Raw genomic sequence first — 17733 nt, 5'->3', positions numbered from 1 at the left:
CTGTTAAAAAAATAAAAATTAGCTGGGCATGGTGGCAGGTGCCTGTAGTCCCAGCTACTCGGGAAGCTGAGGCAGGAGAATCACTTGAACCTGGGAGGTGGAGGTTGCAGTGAGCCGAGATCACTCCATTGCATTCCAGCCTGGGTGACAGAGCAAGACATCGTCTCAAAAAAAAAAAAAAAGAAAACGGGATGCCTGCCTTGTAGGCTTGGGAGATCAATGAGTTAATTCCTGGGAAGCTTTTACTGCAGTGCTTGATACACAGTAAGCTCTCAATAAATGCTGGCCAAGTGGCTAACTCTGCTCAGGAAGACTTGTGGACCTGTGATGGATCGGGAAGAACGAGCAGGAACCTGCAGGGTGGAGAGCAGCAGGGGGGACATTCCAGGCAGAGAGCACAGCATGTGCAAAGGCCCTGAGGTAGGAAGCTGGTCAGAGAGGAGCACAGGTTTAGGTGGAGGGGAATGAGGGGAGCAATGTGGCCAGTCAGCTGGAGCCATCCTGGGAAAGACTTCAAATGCAGGCCAAGGGGTTTGGTCTCTATGTTGAGGGCCATGAGGAGCCACAACGGGGTGTCTCAGGGCTGGGCCATGAGCAGCCGTGTACATTAGAAGCTAACGAAGGGGCAAGAGGCTGCCGAGAAGGCTGGAACAGCATTTGGAGATCCAGAATCCTTCTGGGGTCAGAGCCACACAGCGAGTTTTCTTTCAGGTCTCAGACTACGCTGGGCGCTTGTCGACTCCTAGGTGACCAAACTCTCACTAGGGGACCCCAGCCTTTGTTTGAGGGTAATACCCTCTACTGTGCCAGGAAAGATTCTGCTCCCGTTTCCCTTCCTTAGGCAGAGCCGGTGAAGGGAAATAGCCGTCCAGGCAGGAACTGCATTTCCCAGCCCTTCTACATCTAGGTGGGGCCGCAGGACCCAATGGGGTGTGGGCATAGGCTCCATACACCACTTTGAGGCTGGCCCATAAAAACCATTCGTGGATCTTCCAAGGCTGAGGCAACCTTGGGGGTTACAACCTGAAGACAATGGCATCTCCATCACCCTGAGTGCCTGAGTCATCAGAGGGAACAGAGCTCTCCCCACCATCAATTTGACTTTTCATGAGCAAGAAAGAAAAGTCTGTTGTCTCCAACCACTGAAGTCTCTGGATTTATCTGTCACAGCAGCCAGCATTGCCCTCAACAGACCCACCAGGCAGAATGACATTGGGCACTTTACCTCCCTGAGCCTGTTTCTCTCACACAGATTGTTGTGAGTGCCTCATAAGATGACAAGCGTGAGTGCTTTGCAAGCAGCGAGGAACCACAGAGATCTGTCTGTCACGGGGTTATTGGCTTTGGTCCCTCTGAGAGCCCAAGGTTGCAGAAGGGAGGGGACTCTGGCCAGTCCCTGCTGAGGCAGGGGAGTGCAGCAGCTAAGGCCTGGAGAAGCTCCCGGCAGGGGCTCAAGATCCACCAGCAGGTCCTGGCCTAGGCTGGGGCCTCTTACTCCAGGCTTTAGTTCAGCCCTTTGAGAGATGCTCCTCAAATAGCTGAGCTCCCCGAAGGGAGGAGGCTGGGGCCTGGCTTCCATCTCCTGGCAGCTGCCCTGGGAAGCAGTCGGCCCAGCCTCCCTCTGATAACTTGTTCCAACCTCTCACAACTCATTAACAGGAAATTGCATTCCCTGCCAGGAAGACGCACGCCTGATTTTTCAGACATGGCAGGTAGACTGTGTTATCAAAGCCTTGTCATGTGTCTGCACGGCCCCCACGCTCTCCTGCTCTCTGCTGTCCTCGGCCAGGCTCTGTGCTCAGAGCACACATTGCCTTTGGATGTGGCTGGGCAATCTGCCAGCTCGTCTGGCTAGGGCCAGGGGCCCAGGATGGATTCCCGCAAGGGTGCCTGAGGCTCAGCCTGTACCCCTCTCCTAAGCATCCCACACTCCCTGTCCAGGACTGGGGCTGAGACCCCGCAGGGGGACAGGGTGGGGAAGGCCTGAGTGACACAGGATGTAAAGAGCTGTCTCTGGCCTCAGCGACTTTCACACAGAATCCGCGTCCTTTTGCTGCTGGGTTCCTCCGCCACAGCTTCAGAGTTGGGGTAGAGAATGCTCACCCCCAGCCTCTGGAGCCTGAAGTAGGGTGCAAGGCCACTTTGTCCTGCACGTATCCCCCACTGTCCCGTTCTCGGGCAGGGTGGGTGCAGACGCCAACCTCCTCCACCTCCCATGCTATCTCATCCCTTCACACAGTCACTCCCCGCCTCTCACTGGGGACCTGTGAGGAGTTCTCAAATCACCTGGCAGAGGAAACACTATCAGTGCCCTGGACTACGACAAGGACATGAAGCATCCATTTCCAAAGTCTATCCACAGGCAGGACTTAGCCTGTTTGTTCCTCATCCCCACCCTGAGCGGTGTCATTAAACCTGGTTTACAGAGAAGGAATTTACATGACTGGTGCCTAAGATCATCCAGCTAGTCCGCTGGGCAGTAATCTGAGCTGGGTCTAGCAGCCTCCATGATCATCATGGCTATGTGTTTAATACATCCTTCATGCCAACAACTAAACTGAGAATTTTACTTTTTTTTTTTTTGAAACAGGGTCTTGCTCTGTCAACCAAGCTGGAATGCAGTGGCACGATCTCGGCTCACTGCAACCTCCACTTCCCAGGTTCAAGCCATCCTCACACCTCAACCTCTTGAGCAGCTAGGAGTACAGACACATGGCTTTTTTTTTTTTTTTTTTTTTAAATAGAGATGAGGTCTCACTGTATTGCCCAGGTTGGTCTCACACTCCTGAACTTAAGTGATCCTCCCGCCTTGGCCTCCCACAGTGATGGGATTACAGACGTGAGCCACCATGCCTGGCTGAGAATTTTATACTCTTAATCTTCATAATTATACTGCAGTGTAGGTGGTTATATTATCTCCATATCTAGATGACAAAACTGAGGCTCAGAGAAGCTAAGAAGCTTGTCCAAAGCTGCACAGCAAATAATCAGGAACCACGGCCCAAATGCCTACCGTACTTGTGCTCTCTCCCTACATCAGCGGCCTCACAGGTGAGATGGGGCCCACCTGGGGAAGGCAGATGATGAGGCTTCAAGTCCTACCAAGCAAAAAAGCAGGGTATAAAATTGCACACATGCTGGTGACCACACCCCATTACAAAATGTGTGTACATGGATGACATGGGATGGGGTCTGGTAGTCAGTGGCTGTGTGTCTCAGAGGGAGGCAGGGCCTGGCAGCTTCTGTTAGTGCCTGGCCACCGTTGGCTGAATTCTTCCTTGTAAGGATGGCTAAGAGTTAAGGTAAATAGGAACCAGGTGGGCACGGGTGTGGTGGGTCCACCTTGCTGTGGCCCTGGAGATAGTGGTCGTGGTGGTCCTCCCTCTCATTCCCTTTCCCCAGGTGTAGGAGCCACCTGGTCAGATAACTTCTCCACCTCACTGCATTCCAGACAAGCTTCTGCCTTGGGCAGAGATCCAAGCAAACCAGAGACCACTGCTCTGAGCACTGACTGCTTTTGAAGAAGTGAAGACTTGCAAGAGAGGGGCTATAGTCGGAGCAGTGTTAAGAGAGTCCCCCACCATAGAGGCCAAGGCCAAGGAGCCAGTCTGCAATGGCCTGTAAAAGGCCCTTTGCGATCCAGCCCCTGCCCAGCTGGGCAGGCCACTCAAATGAAAGCCTCACCTTTCATTTCATGCCACAGCCACACTCAGCTCAGCATGCTGTACCGCCGAGCCTCAGCCCAGGCTGGACCTTCTGCCCTGAGCACCTTCTCATTCTTCAGCTCTACCATGTGCATCTGTTGTTCTCAGATGCCTTGAACACCATCCCCCGGTTTTCAGATGGTGCAGTCTCCCTCAAATGCCACATGCCTTCGACTTCCATTAAAACAAACACCGGGAGAGAATCCTTAATAATGCCGTCTAGAGGGCAAAGTGGGAGGCGAGGCAGGATCCCGAGGCACTGAAAAGTGAGGTGGGATGGCCCAAGGACACGCTGCACACTTTATTCTAGGAGGAGCTAGGATAACCCATGAAGCCCTCAGCAGGCTTGCTCTAGTGGGCCCCTAATAAGCACTCCGGTACTCTCATGCCGTCATGCCCTTGCACGTGCTGTGCCCTTTACCTAGAATGTCCTTCTCGCCTGGGAGACTCCAGCTTATTCTTCAAAGCCCAGCTCAACGTTACCTGCTCTGTCAAGTTCCCAGAGGCAGAATCAGTGGCTCCTTCCTCTGTATTCCCGTAGCACTTTGACCTCATAATTATGCGTGAATCCCTCCTCTAAGAAGAGAACTCTTTCGAGGCAACGGACTTGGCCAGTGCACCTTTGCATCTCTAGCATCCATCCCAGAGCTGGCCTAGAAATGCCTCTGAATGAATGAATTAATGAGCTTCCTTTTGCTAAGATCCCAAGATACCTATTTTCCCACCTCCTGCTGGGCCTTCCCCTCTCCAGTCACAAGAGGAGCAAACTGAGCCTTTTGTCTTCACACCACATTGGTATTGACCAGGGTTGGGTTTTAATGGTGCTTTGACAAAAGGCAGCTCCCACATTCATTTTCCTTGGCTAATTACATTTCCCAATTGAAACGCTTATCTCTGGACTGGTGTTAAAGACATAATCAGTTTCCAGAATGGATTCAAAAGAGGTGAGAGCAAGAAAATAATTAAGCCAACTTCTGATTGAATCAAATATTTAAGCAGATTTAATCGGTTGCCTGTGATCTACAGCTCCAGCCTGGGCCTGGGGAGTGTACTGTTCTATCAGAGAGATCATGTCTGATTGTTTTAGAGATGGACGGCATTTCCTCCAGTAGCAAGTAAAGGATTGGCTCTTTTAACTGAATGCAAATCAGGGTGGCAGAACCCCAGGTTCCTTGTTTAGGCAAAATATTCTGTGTTTGCAGGAAAATAATAGAGGCTGGGGGGTGCTCTGTTCGTGAGCCATGCCTAGCCACTCACAGTAGAGTTTGTACCAGTGGTCCCAATTCCTTATCCCTTCCTGTATTCATGTCCTTTGCCACTGAGTAGGATGTCTCTCCCCATCCTCTTCCTCTGGGCTCAGACACATGTGGCTAACTTCAGCCAATGAGAGCAAATGTGACACGCGCAGAGGCTTGAAAAAGCACGTGCATGTTTCTGCTTGTTTTCTTGTCCTTTTGCCACCTCCATGGGAACACATCTGAATGAGAGCTGAGATGCAGAGATGCGTGGAGCAGCACTGAGTTGGCCCAGTTGTCCAAGCCAAGGATCTCTTAGATCAGCCAACAGTCAGCTGCCCTCGGGCACAAGGGTGAGCCCAGTCAAGACCTGCAGTCGTAGGCCGGGCACGGTGGCTAATGCCTGTAATCCCAGCACTTTGGGAGGCCAGGTGGGTGGATCACAAGGTCAGGGGATCGAGAACATCTTGGCCAACATGATGAAACCCCATCTCTATTAAAAATACAAAAATTAGCCGGGCGTGGTCACGTGCTCCTGTAGTCCCAGCTACTTTGGAGGCTGAGGCAGGAGAATTGATTGAACCCGGGAGGCAGAGGTTGCAGTGAGCCGAGATGGCGCCACTGCCCTCCGGCCTGGGCAACAAGAGCAAAACTCTGTCTCAAAAAAAAAAAAAAAAAAAAAAGGTAGGCAGTCATTTGGCCTGCCCAGCCTGGGTCAGCTGAACTCTGAAGATTCCTGAGTTACCTAAACACTTATCACTGCATGCCAGTGAGGTCTGTGGTTGTTTGTAACTGACCTTTTCTCCAGTCCTGGAGGTGGCGGGCGCCTGTAGTCCCAGCTACTCGGGAGGCTGAGGCAGGAGAATGGCGTAAACCCGGGAGGCGGAGCTTGCAGTGAGCTGAGATCTGGCCATTGCACTCCAGCCTGGGCGACAGAGCGAGACTCCGTCTCAAAAAAGTCAGTCCAGGCTGACCTTTTCTCCAGTCCCAGCCTCTAGAGGGTACCCCTCAGTCCTTTAGTCCAAGCACCACTTAGAACGGAGAGTCATACATCCTGCTGTTTGAATGATAAATCTTTATGCAAAAACCCATCTGATCTTCACAAAGCCTCCTGGGTAGACATCAGGAAAGGGATCTTTTGTCCCACTCTACAGATGATGATGTTGAAGCTCAGGGAACCCAACAGAAGAGCCAGAGACTGTGGTTAAAGATTGCGAGTTCAATGAATGCACTAGCCTCTATTTCCACCCAGAAACTCCACTAAGACAATGGTATAATTTTTTAAAAAATGCATCAATCCACAAAGATAGAGCAACCAGGGAAGAAGACGATAGTAACAAAGTTTGGCAGCTGGGAAAGAGATGTGGAGTGCTGACTCAGCAAAGCCAAGAAAGCAGAACCCTAAGCCATGACAATGCAAGCAAACAGGCACTCAGGTTTGTGCTAGAAAACTCCAAAGGCTCTGGGGTTGGTGGCAACACCAAGTGTCTCTGGAAGTGAAATAAGAGGAGGGTTTGTTGCAAGTCGGCTTAAAGGCAGTAAGATCCCTAGATCCTCTTCCTACTTCTCCCAAGAAAATGTTCCCTCTCATCCCAGCAGAAAACCAGAGGCAGAGTCTCAGAAAGGAGTAAGACAGAGGGCCCCTGGATGTCTGGCTGAGGCACCGTGTGCCATCCTGGGAGCAGAGGGGGTAAGTGAAGATTTTTGGGCTGCCCACCTTTACCCTTCTTGCCCACATGGATCTCAGAAGGTCCATTCATTTACCAGCACAATGAATGAAAAGAGACCTATACTGAGGTATATCGTCGTGAAATTTCAGAACATTGAAGACAAACAGTAGGCCCTATAAGCTTCCAGAGAAAAGATAGGTCACAATCAGAAGGCTGTGATCATGAGTCCATTCGCTAGGCAGGAGAATGAAAACATCTTCTATGCAGAACCAGACTAGCTAGCGCTAGAGAACAAACAACTATATTGAGTTCCCACTGGATTTTCCTACTGGGAGGCATCAGTCAGCAGAGCCCACTCACCACACAGAGCCCCAACCATCTTCTTTTCTGCCCCACATTTAACTTGAAGACACAGCCAAGGAGCCACAAACATTTTTAAGGGAAACTTAACACGAGAGATGGACATATACACAAACAGGAAAGGTAACTGGGAAGACACAGAGACTGCAGGAAGAAGAAAACTTTAAAAACAAAATATCATCAGAGATGAAAGAAAATGGCGTGTCTGTGAGACAAGAACAGAATGCTCAACAGAAGAACATTCACAAAATAAAATGGAGCTCTTGGAAATAAATACACAGTCTGACAGCAGAAATGCACACTCAATAAAAGAGTTGGAAGACAAACTTGAGGAAATTTTCTAGAGTAGAACCAAAACTAAAGAGACAGATAGAAAATAGAAGAGAAATTGGAGGATCAGCTCAGGGGTCTAACATACAAAATGTAGGAATTGGCCGGGCGCGGTGGCTCAAGCCTGTAATCCCAGCACTTTGGGAGGCCGAGATGGGCGGATCACGAGGTCAGGAGATCGAGACCATCCTGGCTAACACCATGAAACCCCGTCTCTACTAAAAAATACAAAAAACTAGCCAGGCAAGGTGGCGGGCGCCTGTAGTCCCAGCTACTCGGGAGGCTGAGGCAGGAGAATGGCGTAAACCCGGGAGGCGGAGCTTGCAGTGAGCTGAGATCCGGCCACTGCACTCCAGCCCGGGCGACAGAGTGAGACTCCGTCTCAAAAAAAAAAAAAAAAAAAAAAAAAAAAAAGTAGGAATTCCAGAAACAGAAAAATCGGTAGAAGGAAATAATCAAAGAAATCATTCAAGATGTCCCAGAACTGAAGACACGGATTTTTAGACTGAGAAGGTCCATTCATTTCCCAGCACAGTGAATGAAAAGAGACCTACACTGAGGTATATCGTCTCGAAATTTCAGAACATTGAGGACAAAGAGTAGGCACTATAAGCTTCCAGGGAAAAGACAGGTCACATACAAATGACGAGATATCAAAGTGGCATCAGGTTTCTCATCTGGAATGTCAGAAGCTAGAAGCAATGGATCAATTTCAAAATTCAGAGGGAAAATGACTTCCATCCTATAATTCTTTATTCAGCCTAATTATCGATTAAGCATGAGAGCAGAATAGAGTTTCAGACTTCAAAAAAATCTCAAATATTTCATCCCTCCCCTATGCACACTTTTCCAGGAAGCTACTGGATGGCGCTGACCAAGAAAGAGACAAAGGAACCAGCAAATGGGGGATGGAAAATGAGAGAGATTCACAGCTCACATCACTTACGGTGAAAGGCCAAAAGCCTTCCCCCTAGGATCGGGAATAAACAAGGATGTCCACTTCCAGTTAACATTGTAATGGAGGTTCTAAACAGGGCAACTGGGCAAGAGAGAGAAATAAAAGGCATCCATATGAGAAAGAAGGAAGTAAAATGATCTCTGTTTGCAGATGACACATCTTGTATATAAAAAATCCTACGGAATCTACTAAAACACCATTAGAACTAATGAATGAGTTCAGCAAGGGTATAGGATACATCAATTGTAATTTTATATACTGGCAATAAACATTCCAAAATGTAAATTAAGAAGACAATTCCATTTACAACAGCATCAAAAAGGAATAAAATACTTAGGTATAAATTTAACAAAATAATTGCAAAATTTGTACACTTTAAACTATAAAATATTGTTGAAGGAAATTAAAGAAGATCTAAATAAATGGAAAAGCATTTCATATTCATGAACTGGAAAACTTAACATTATTAAAATGGCAATAGTCCTCAAATGGATCTATAAATGCAGTGTAATCCCTATCAAAATCCCAATTGGCTTTTTCACAGAAGTTGACAAGCTGATCCCAAAATTAATATGGAAACTGAGATTACACCAATCCTAGCACTCTGAGGGGCTAAAAATGAAGGATTGCTTGAGGCTAGGCAGCACAGCAACACCCTTGTAAAAAAAAAAAATCCATATGGAAATAAATACAAGGGACCCAGAAGAGGCAAAACAACCTGAAAAAGAACAAAGCTGGAGTACTCACATTTCGTGTTTCAAAAACTACAAAGCTGCAATAATCAAGACAGTGAGATACTGGCATAAAAACAGACATAGATGGGCTGGGAGCGGTGGCTCAGTCTGTAATCCCAGCACTTTGGGAGGCCGAGGTGGGTGGATCATGAGGTCAGGAGATCGAGACCATCCTGGCTAACACAGTGAAACCCCATCTCTGCTAAAAAAAATACAAAAAAAATTTAGCTGGGCATGGTGGCGGGCGCCTGTAGTCCCAACTGCTCGGGAGACTGAGGCGGGAGAATGGCGTAAACCCGGGAGGTGGAGCTTGCAGTGAGCCAAGATTACGCCACTGCACTCCAGCCTAGGCAACAGAGCAAGACTCCGTCTCAAAAAAAAAAAAAAGAAAAAAGAAAAAACAGACATAGATCAATGAAATTGAGAGCTCAGAAATAATACCTGATATTATGCTCAACTAAGTTTTGACAAGGATGCTAAGACAACCCAATCAGAAAAGAATAGTCTTTTCAAAAAATTATGCTGGAACAATTGGATATCCACATGCAAAAGAGTGAAGCTGGAGTCCCACCTCACACCACAACCCCAAATAAACTCAAAATGAGTCATGGCCTAAAAGTAATAGCTAAAACTATAACACTTCTAGAAGAAAACACAGGAATTATGTTCATGACCTTGGGTTAGGCAACGGATTCTTAGACGTTAAAAGCACAAGTAACAAAAGAAAAAAATCGGTACACTGGACTACATCAAACTAAAAACTTTGGTGCTGAAAACTATTCCATCAAGAAAGAGAAAAGATAACCCAGAGAATGGAAGAGAATACTTGCAAATCATATGTCCCATAGAGAACTGGTATCCAGAACGAAGAACTTCTACAGCTCAACAATGAACTACCCAATTAAACTATGAGCAGCAGCTAGGCTCGGTGGCTCACACCTGTAATCCCAGCACTTTGGGAGGCCGAGGTGGGCGGATCACCTGAGGTGAGAAGTTCGAGACCAGCCTGGCCAATATGGTGAAACCCCATCTCTACTAAAAATACAAACATTAGCCGGGCATGGTGGTGCGTGCCTGTAATCCTGGCTACTTTGTCTCAAAAAAGATTACAAAAAAAAAAAAAAGGATTTGAATATATATTTGAATATACATTTCTCTAAAGAAAACACACAAAGGATGAAAAAACACATGAAAAGATGTTTAACATCATTAGACATTAGGGAAATGCAAACAAAAACCACTATGAGGCCGGGCACCGTGGCTCACGCCTGTAATCCCAGCACTCTGGGAGGCTGAGGCAGGTGGATCACTTGAGGTCAGGAGTTTGAGATCAGCCTGGCCAACATGGCAAAACCCTGTCTCCACTAAAAATAAAAAATTAGCCAGGCAGGGTGGTGGGCGCCTGTAATACCAGCTACTCAGGAGGCTGGGGCAGGAGAATCGCTTGAACCTGGGAGGTGGAGGTCACACACAGTGAGCCAAGATTGCGCCACTGTATTCCAGCCTGGGCAACAGAGTGAAACTGTCTCAAACAAACAAAATAACAATGAAATATCACTTTCCACTCACTAGAATGGCAATAATAAAAATGTAGGTCAGGTGTAGTGACTGACACCTATAATCCCAGCACTTTGGGAGGCCAAGGCAGGAGGATCACTTGAGGCAAGGAGTTCAAGACCAGCCTGGGTAACACTGTGAAACCCCATCTCTGTAAAAAACTTAAAAATAACTAACTGGGCAAGGTGGCATGTGCCTGTAGTTCTAGCTACTCAGGAGGCTGAGGTGGGAGGATTGTTTGAAACCAGAAGTTCGAGGCTGCAGTGAGCTAAAATGATGCTACTGCACTCCAGCCTGAGCACAGAGTGAGACCCTATCCCCACCCCCCCCCCCAAAAAAAAGATAAAAAACAGTAAGTGTTGGGGCTGGGCGCAGTGGCTCACGTCTGTAATCCCAGCACTTTGGGAGGCTGAGGCAGGCAGATTACCTGAGTTCAGGAGTTTGAGACCAGCCTGGCCAACATGGCTAAGCCCCCTCTCTACCAAAAACACACAAAAAAGCCAGGCATGGTGGCATGTGCCTGTAGTCCCAGCTACTCGGGAGGCTGAAGCAGAAGAATCACTTGAACCCAGGAGGCAGAGGTGGTGGTGAGCTGAGATCGCGCCACTGCAGTCCAGCCTGGGCGACAAGAGCGAAACTCCGTCTCAAAAAAAACAATAAGTGTTGGAAAGATATAGAGAAATTGGAACCCTCATATATTACTAACAGGAATATAAAATGGTGCAGCCTCTTTAGAAAACAATTTGGCAGTTCTTCAGAAAATTCAATGTAGAGGTCCCAAGAGAAATAAAAACATGTTCATAGAAAAGTCTGTACACAATGTTCATAGCAGCATTATTCAGAGTAGCCAAAAAGTGGAAACAACCCAAATGTCCATCAACTGATAAATGAATAAATAAGATGTGGTAGATTTATAATGAATTATTCATCAATGTAAAGAAATGAAATACTGATGCATGCTACAACGTGGATGAACCTTAAAAAACTTATGCTCAGTGAAAGAAGCCAGATACAAAAGACCTTCCATTTCTATGAAACATCCAAAAAAGGCAAATGTATAGAGACCGAGTGAGGATTACTGGCTGCCTGGGGACGGCAGTGGAAATAGGAAGTGACTGTGATGGGCACAAGGTTTCTTTTTGGTGATGGAAACATTCTGATGATGTTTATACAATGCTGTAAATATACTGAAACCCACTGAATAGTACATTACAACGGGGGACCTTTTATGGTAATGTAAATTATATGTCAACAAAACTATTTAAAAACAAAACAAATAAAAGAGAGGTAAAAAGATCCCAGGGACAGCAGCTGTGCAGCAGGCAGAGGGTCAACTGTCCAGAACAGGGCAGGTCAGAAGCCTCCAGGACAGACGTCTTCAAGAGGATGAAACTGGCATACCACCTAATGCACTGGAACACACTTCGAGGAGGTTTACACAGTGAGGGGAGATCGTGGAGTTAAGAAGTGATAAACATATGACAAACTAAGCATCAAACAAAGAGGACGATTATTAACTCTGCAGAAAACAAATAGTTACGTAGGAAAGGGAAGGAAATCATACTATATGAGAATCAGCCATGAAGAATGTGTACACAGCCATAGGAAGTTACACCCTGAACAACCAATATTTTGATGTAACTATAATGGGAAGAATGGGGGAATGGCTGTGTGTGTGTGTGTGTGTAAATAACACTATAGTGTGATATCAACACACATCTACTAGAACAGCTTTAAAAAGAAAAAGACTGATTTTGCCAAGTGTTGGTGAGGAAATGGAACAACTGCTGGTAAGAATGGAAAACGGGGCCAAGCGCGGTGGCTCATGCCTGTAATCCCAGTATTTTGGGAGACCGAGGCGGGTGGATTACCTGAGGTCAGGAGTTCAAGACCAGCCTGACCAACATGGAGAAACCCCATCTCTACTAAAAATACAAAATTAGCCAGGGTGGTGGCATATGTCTGTAATCCCAGCTACTTGGGAGGCTGAGGCAGGAGAATCACTTGAACCCGGGAGGCAGAGGTTGCAGTCAGCCGAGATTGCACCATTTGCACTCCAGCCTGGGCAACAAGAGTGAAACTCCATCTCAAAAAAATAAAAAGATGGAAAATGGTACATCTGCTTTGAAAAAGATAATTTGGCAAATTCTCTGTTTTTGAAACAGGGTCTCACTCTGTTGCTTAGGTTGGACTGCAGTAGTGTGATCACAGATCACGGCAGCCTTGACCTCTCTGGGCTCAGGTAATCCTCCTGCCTCAGCTTACTGAGTAGCTGGGGCTACAGGCATGTACCACAATGCCCAGCTATATATATATAATTTTTTCTTTTTTTTGTAAAGACAGGGTTTTGCCGTGTTGCCCAAGCTGCTCTTGAACTGCTGGGCTCAAGTGATCCACCCACCTCAGCCTCCCAAAGTGCTGGGATTACAGGTGTTGAGCCACTGTGCCCAATCAGCAAATTCTTACAAAGTTAATAAATGTAACATATGGCCCAACAATTCCACTTTTGGGTATATACCTAAGAAAAATGAACACACACATCCACATGAAAACTGCTTGTGAATGTTCAAAGCAGCATTATTTTTAATAGCCTCAAACTGGAAACAAATCAATTGCCAAATGGAAAAAATAAACCACAGCATATCCATACAATGGAATACTACTCAGCAATACACAGGAGCAACTATGGACAGACAAAAAACCCCAAAAACATGCTGAGTGAAGGAACCAGACACAAGAATACACACCGTGTGATTCTAAGGAACTCCAGAAGGCTCAGGTTAATTTAGAGTGACAGCAGATCAGTGATTGCCTAGGCCAGAAGCTGAGGAAGGATGAATGGCAAAGGGACCTGAGGAAACTTTCAGATGTAAAAATGTTCAGTGCCTTGATTTTAGTGGTGTTGAAATACATTTTATTGAGTTAAATTAAACTGTAATATAGTGAATTTGAAAATTTAGAAAGGGTAAAGCTATAGATTCCAATTGGGATTAAAATCCAGGAGGTTCCATAAAGGAGACAGTCTGTAAGCCTGGTCTTTAAAACTGAATTTGAGGGCTGGGCACAGTGGCTTATGCCTGTAATTCCAACACATTGGGAGGCCAAGGTGGGCGGATTGCTTGAGCTTAGGAATTCAAGAATAGCCTGGGCAACATGGTGAAACCCTGTGTCTACTAAAAATACAAAAACAATTAGCCAGGTTGTGCCTGTGGTCCCAGCTGCTCAGAAGGCTGAGGTGGGAGGATGGCTTAAGCCTGGGAGGCAGAGGTTGCAGTAAGCCAAGATCACGCTACCATACTCCAACCTGGGTGACAGAGTGAGACCCCATCTCAAAAAGAACAAAACTGAATTTAAGAGACACATAGAAGAAAGAGCATGGACCTGTCAGGCAGATCTGAATGTGGCCAAGTATGCTAGTTGCCCCTAATATCTATTCTCCTTCAATTTCCATAGAAACAGAAGCAACAATTTTAGCTGAACACATGGCCATGAGAATAAAAACTACATCTCCCAGCCTCCCTTGCAGCTATGTGTAGGCATATGACTGAGTTCTGGCCAACAGGATTCAGTTGAAGTGCTGCATGTGACTTCTGGAAAATACATTTAAAGGGAAGTGACATTCTCTTCTCTTCCTCTGTTTCTATTCCTGCTGGCTGGAATGTGGACACGATGACTAGAGCCACAGCAGCCATTTTGGACTGTAAGGTGGAAGCCAGTACTGAGGGTAAACAGTGGAACCCAAGTCCTTGATGATGGTGGGGTCACTACTCCAGTCCTAGACTAACTACCTGGACCTATAAATGAAAAAGAAATAAACTATTTGGTTAAGGCTTGCTATTTTGGGTTTCCTGAGTTCCAGCAGAATCCAGTCCTAACAGATAAAATGAACAGAAGCAGAGAAAGATGTGAAGTGCTAGCGTCCCTAGTGCCACAGCCTCTCCTGAAACCACCATCGTTCTTCTGCTCTATACTACTCAAGGGAGAGGCCCTGGCTTTCCTCATCTTTCTGTTTCCAGGGCTTGGCATGTAGCAGGTACTCAGTAAAGATATCTAGTCAGCTGAAAGACCACGGCATGGTTCAAGCCCTGGCACAAGACCAGCTAGATGCTCTCTTAGGGCAGAGCCTGGACCTTTCTGTTCACCACAGTAACTGTCACACCTAAGTCCACAAGGTCTGTTGTGAGTGCTTAGGTATTTGTTGAGAGAAGGACTGAAAGGCTGATGTGGCAGAAATCTAGGGTTTCACAGCCCAGCATCCACTTATACTTTCTCTAGTTGATGGGTCCTTGAATCACCTTCTACACCTCCCCTCCTTCCCAACTACTAGTTCATGTTCTGCTTGAGGTAGAACTGCCTTGACCCCAACAATGGGCATGATCATGTGACCTAGGCCTTGGCTGGTCCAGCCCTTTCATCCTTCTGGACATGAGGATGAGTTAGGGATAGGCAGAGCCATGGGCCCAATTAAAGCTCACCAGCACTAATTTTGGGCTTAAACTGAAACAGAGTTGGCACTAGCTCTTCTGCACCAGATACAGGATGGGCAGGCTAAAGTTGCTGTACCAGCTTGTTCACATCAAGGAAGACGAACCTGAGCATGAAGACAGTGAAAACAGGCCACAGGAAAGAGAAAGAAACAGAGTGTCCGTCTTCATTCGAGACTTGGATCAAGCTGTGCCTGAAGTCTAATCCTAGTGACTTTCAATCAAGTAATCTAGTAAATTGAACTTAAATCGGCTTCAGTTTTTTTGTGTCTTGCAACCTGGAGAGTGCAAACTAACAGAGTTGACCTTGAGGGTCAATGTCACCCTTAAAATATGTCATCCTAGGTGTAGTGCTAGCACTTAATACAGGTGGGAGCCAGGGTACCACCAGCTTGTGGCATTAACTCTACTTCCTTTAGAGTGTAGCTGACTCTGAGAGCTCGAACAAAGCTTCATTGATTCTACCTGGTATGTGACATTGTAAACCAATCTCACATTATCAGCATTGCAAAATTCCCCTATAAAACACAGGAGTCTAAAATGTTAATCTGAGAATTAGCGGACATTTATCTTCTTTTGGATCGGTATAATTTCCTCCCATTTTTTAAATCTGCTTTCTGAGCCACCTCATTTATCTAAGCTTTCAAAAAGCTCATGCAAAACACATAATGCACTTCAGTTACAAAATCAATGCTTGAGGATGCATTTTACCAGGGTTGGTGCAGAAATTCTTCTACTGCTTCTCAGAGGCCTTACTGCAAACATTTTTGTCCATGAATAAGAGCCAGAATAGTTTTACTTATAAACAAATCTTTTCCCTAATTATCAAATCAAGGAAGTAATGTCACTTAGAAATATATTCTTTTTTATTTTGAAGGGATAAAATTTGTATTAGTTTGTGCTTCAAACCACTCTCCTCCCCTAACCATCCAAGACAACTGACTGACTTTAATTAAAGACCATTTACCCTGGGAATGGATTGCTTGCTGCAATTTGTACCGAAGAGACACATTTGCAGACAAATGAATCACAGTCCTCAGATTTTGCCCATATGACAAAAGAAGTGATTATGTTCCCTCATCACTTCCTCACTCTGAAGAACTCTATTAAGAGAATAATTTGAACTGACTCTCTGCTACGCTGCATTTTAAAGTGTGATCTATTTCAACGCCACCAACATTTTTTTCCCCTTTTAAAAATGAGTGGTATTTAAGGAAAAATGCCAGCTGGTGTCTATTTGAGGAGGGGTTGCAGGAAACACGAAGGTTGATTTAACTCCCTCTGAAGTTCCAGTCACTTGCAAGTGCATGAGGAACCTGGAGCCTTGGCTCCTGGCAGCAAAGAGCAGACACTGGGCCCAAGGAAGTCCAAACGCTGGTCCTGTGTTAAACTGAGCCCCAGGAATGCCTTCTCCATGGCCCTCTGATCACCTGTGCAGGCTGCATTACAATGATTTATGTGTCTGCACCCTACAGTCTGAACAAAGGCCAGTGATGAGGCAGATCCATGAGCCTCTTTTCAGACCTCATACAAATCAGGAAGGCTTAGGGCCCAACTGTCCCATATAAACTCCAAGTCTCTGGGGTTAGACAGCAGCATCCAAACGCCTCTAGCAAAATAGTTCCAGCCTCCAGAGAGCTGCTTTCAAGAGCCAGTGCCTGGATTGTGCACTGTCACGTCCTGCGTATCTCTTTCACCCTCTAGACTGGACCCTAATAAACTCTGTTTCTAGAAAGGAGGTCTCTGCCTGCTACTGTGGAGACTCAAAACCTGGGTATGAATTTTGCTTTGCTATTTGTTACGCTTATGCTGGGCAAATCGCTCAGTTTACCTGGGTCTGTTTCCTCATCTGTAAAGTGAGTATGGCGCCATCTCGCCTGATCGTGATGAGGGTGCAATGTGGTAACACAAAAGCACCCAATACATCCCTCCATCTCTCTGCTCCCTACCCCCACCTCATTATGAGAGGACATGACGTATAGCAGAAAGAGCACTGGACTGAGAGGCAGGCAGGAGGCCTGTGTGATCCCAGGCAAGTTATTTACCTCATCTGTAATGACCTCAGTGTCCCCATCTGTAAAATGGGAAGACTAGTTCCTAATTCCGACCAGCCTCAAAGGGTTAAAGTTAGAAAGATTACGCGAGACTCATATCAAAGTATTTCTAAAATATAAAACATTGGACAACTGCATATATGATCTTAGTATCTGAGGCAGTGGGAGTTTATTCCCAAGTCAATATCAAAAGGCCACTGGCTTGGAAAGTATCTGAGAAAGTCCCTGGTAAATTTCATTCCACTCCAGCTGGGGTCTTGGCACTTGCATTTTCCCGAGACCAGCCCCAGGGGCCGTGGGAATCCACAGATCTGCAGGGATGAGACATAGCCGATGCCCACCACCATGCAGGCGCCTAAGACCTACTAGGCTGAAAGTCACCCTAGGGCACTAAGCTGAGGAGGGTTGAAGCGGGTGGAAGAGCATCAAGGGAGAGAGTAGGTTTTCCTATTTGAGAAGTGGAAGGCGGTATGGATGGCTGTCCTCCATGCCTTGGATTGTAGGTGGCATTTCCTGCTCAAGGAGAAGGGACTCAAGACAGGTAAGCAGTTTCACAAAGACCTCTAAACATGCTAGAACCATCAGGATAGCTCACCTTTCTGCCACCTTTACAAACCCTCCCAACAGGCCAAGACCCCTTCTCCCAG

The 17733-nt window shown here is 46.4% G+C and overlaps 1 protein-coding gene across 2 annotated transcripts in view; it reads right to left on the bottom strand.

Annotated features, from left to right (window-relative positions):
* The window catches only part of MAN1C1 (mannosidase alpha class 1C member 1), a 183031-nt gene that overhangs the window by 62370 nt on the left and 102928 nt on the right, over window positions 1-17733 (bottom strand). The gene's annotated exons all lie outside the window — the stretch shown is intronic.

This window comes from Rhinopithecus bieti, unplaced genomic scaffold (assembly GCF_001698545.2).
Source record: "Rhinopithecus bieti isolate Rb0 unplaced genomic scaffold, ASM169854v2 scaffold_41644, whole genome shotgun sequence".
Taxonomy (NCBI): Eukaryota; Metazoa; Chordata; class Mammalia; order Primates; family Cercopithecidae; genus Rhinopithecus; species Rhinopithecus bieti.
Note: the sequence above shows the minus strand (reverse complement) of the source record. Positions and strands in the feature narration are given on the sequence as shown.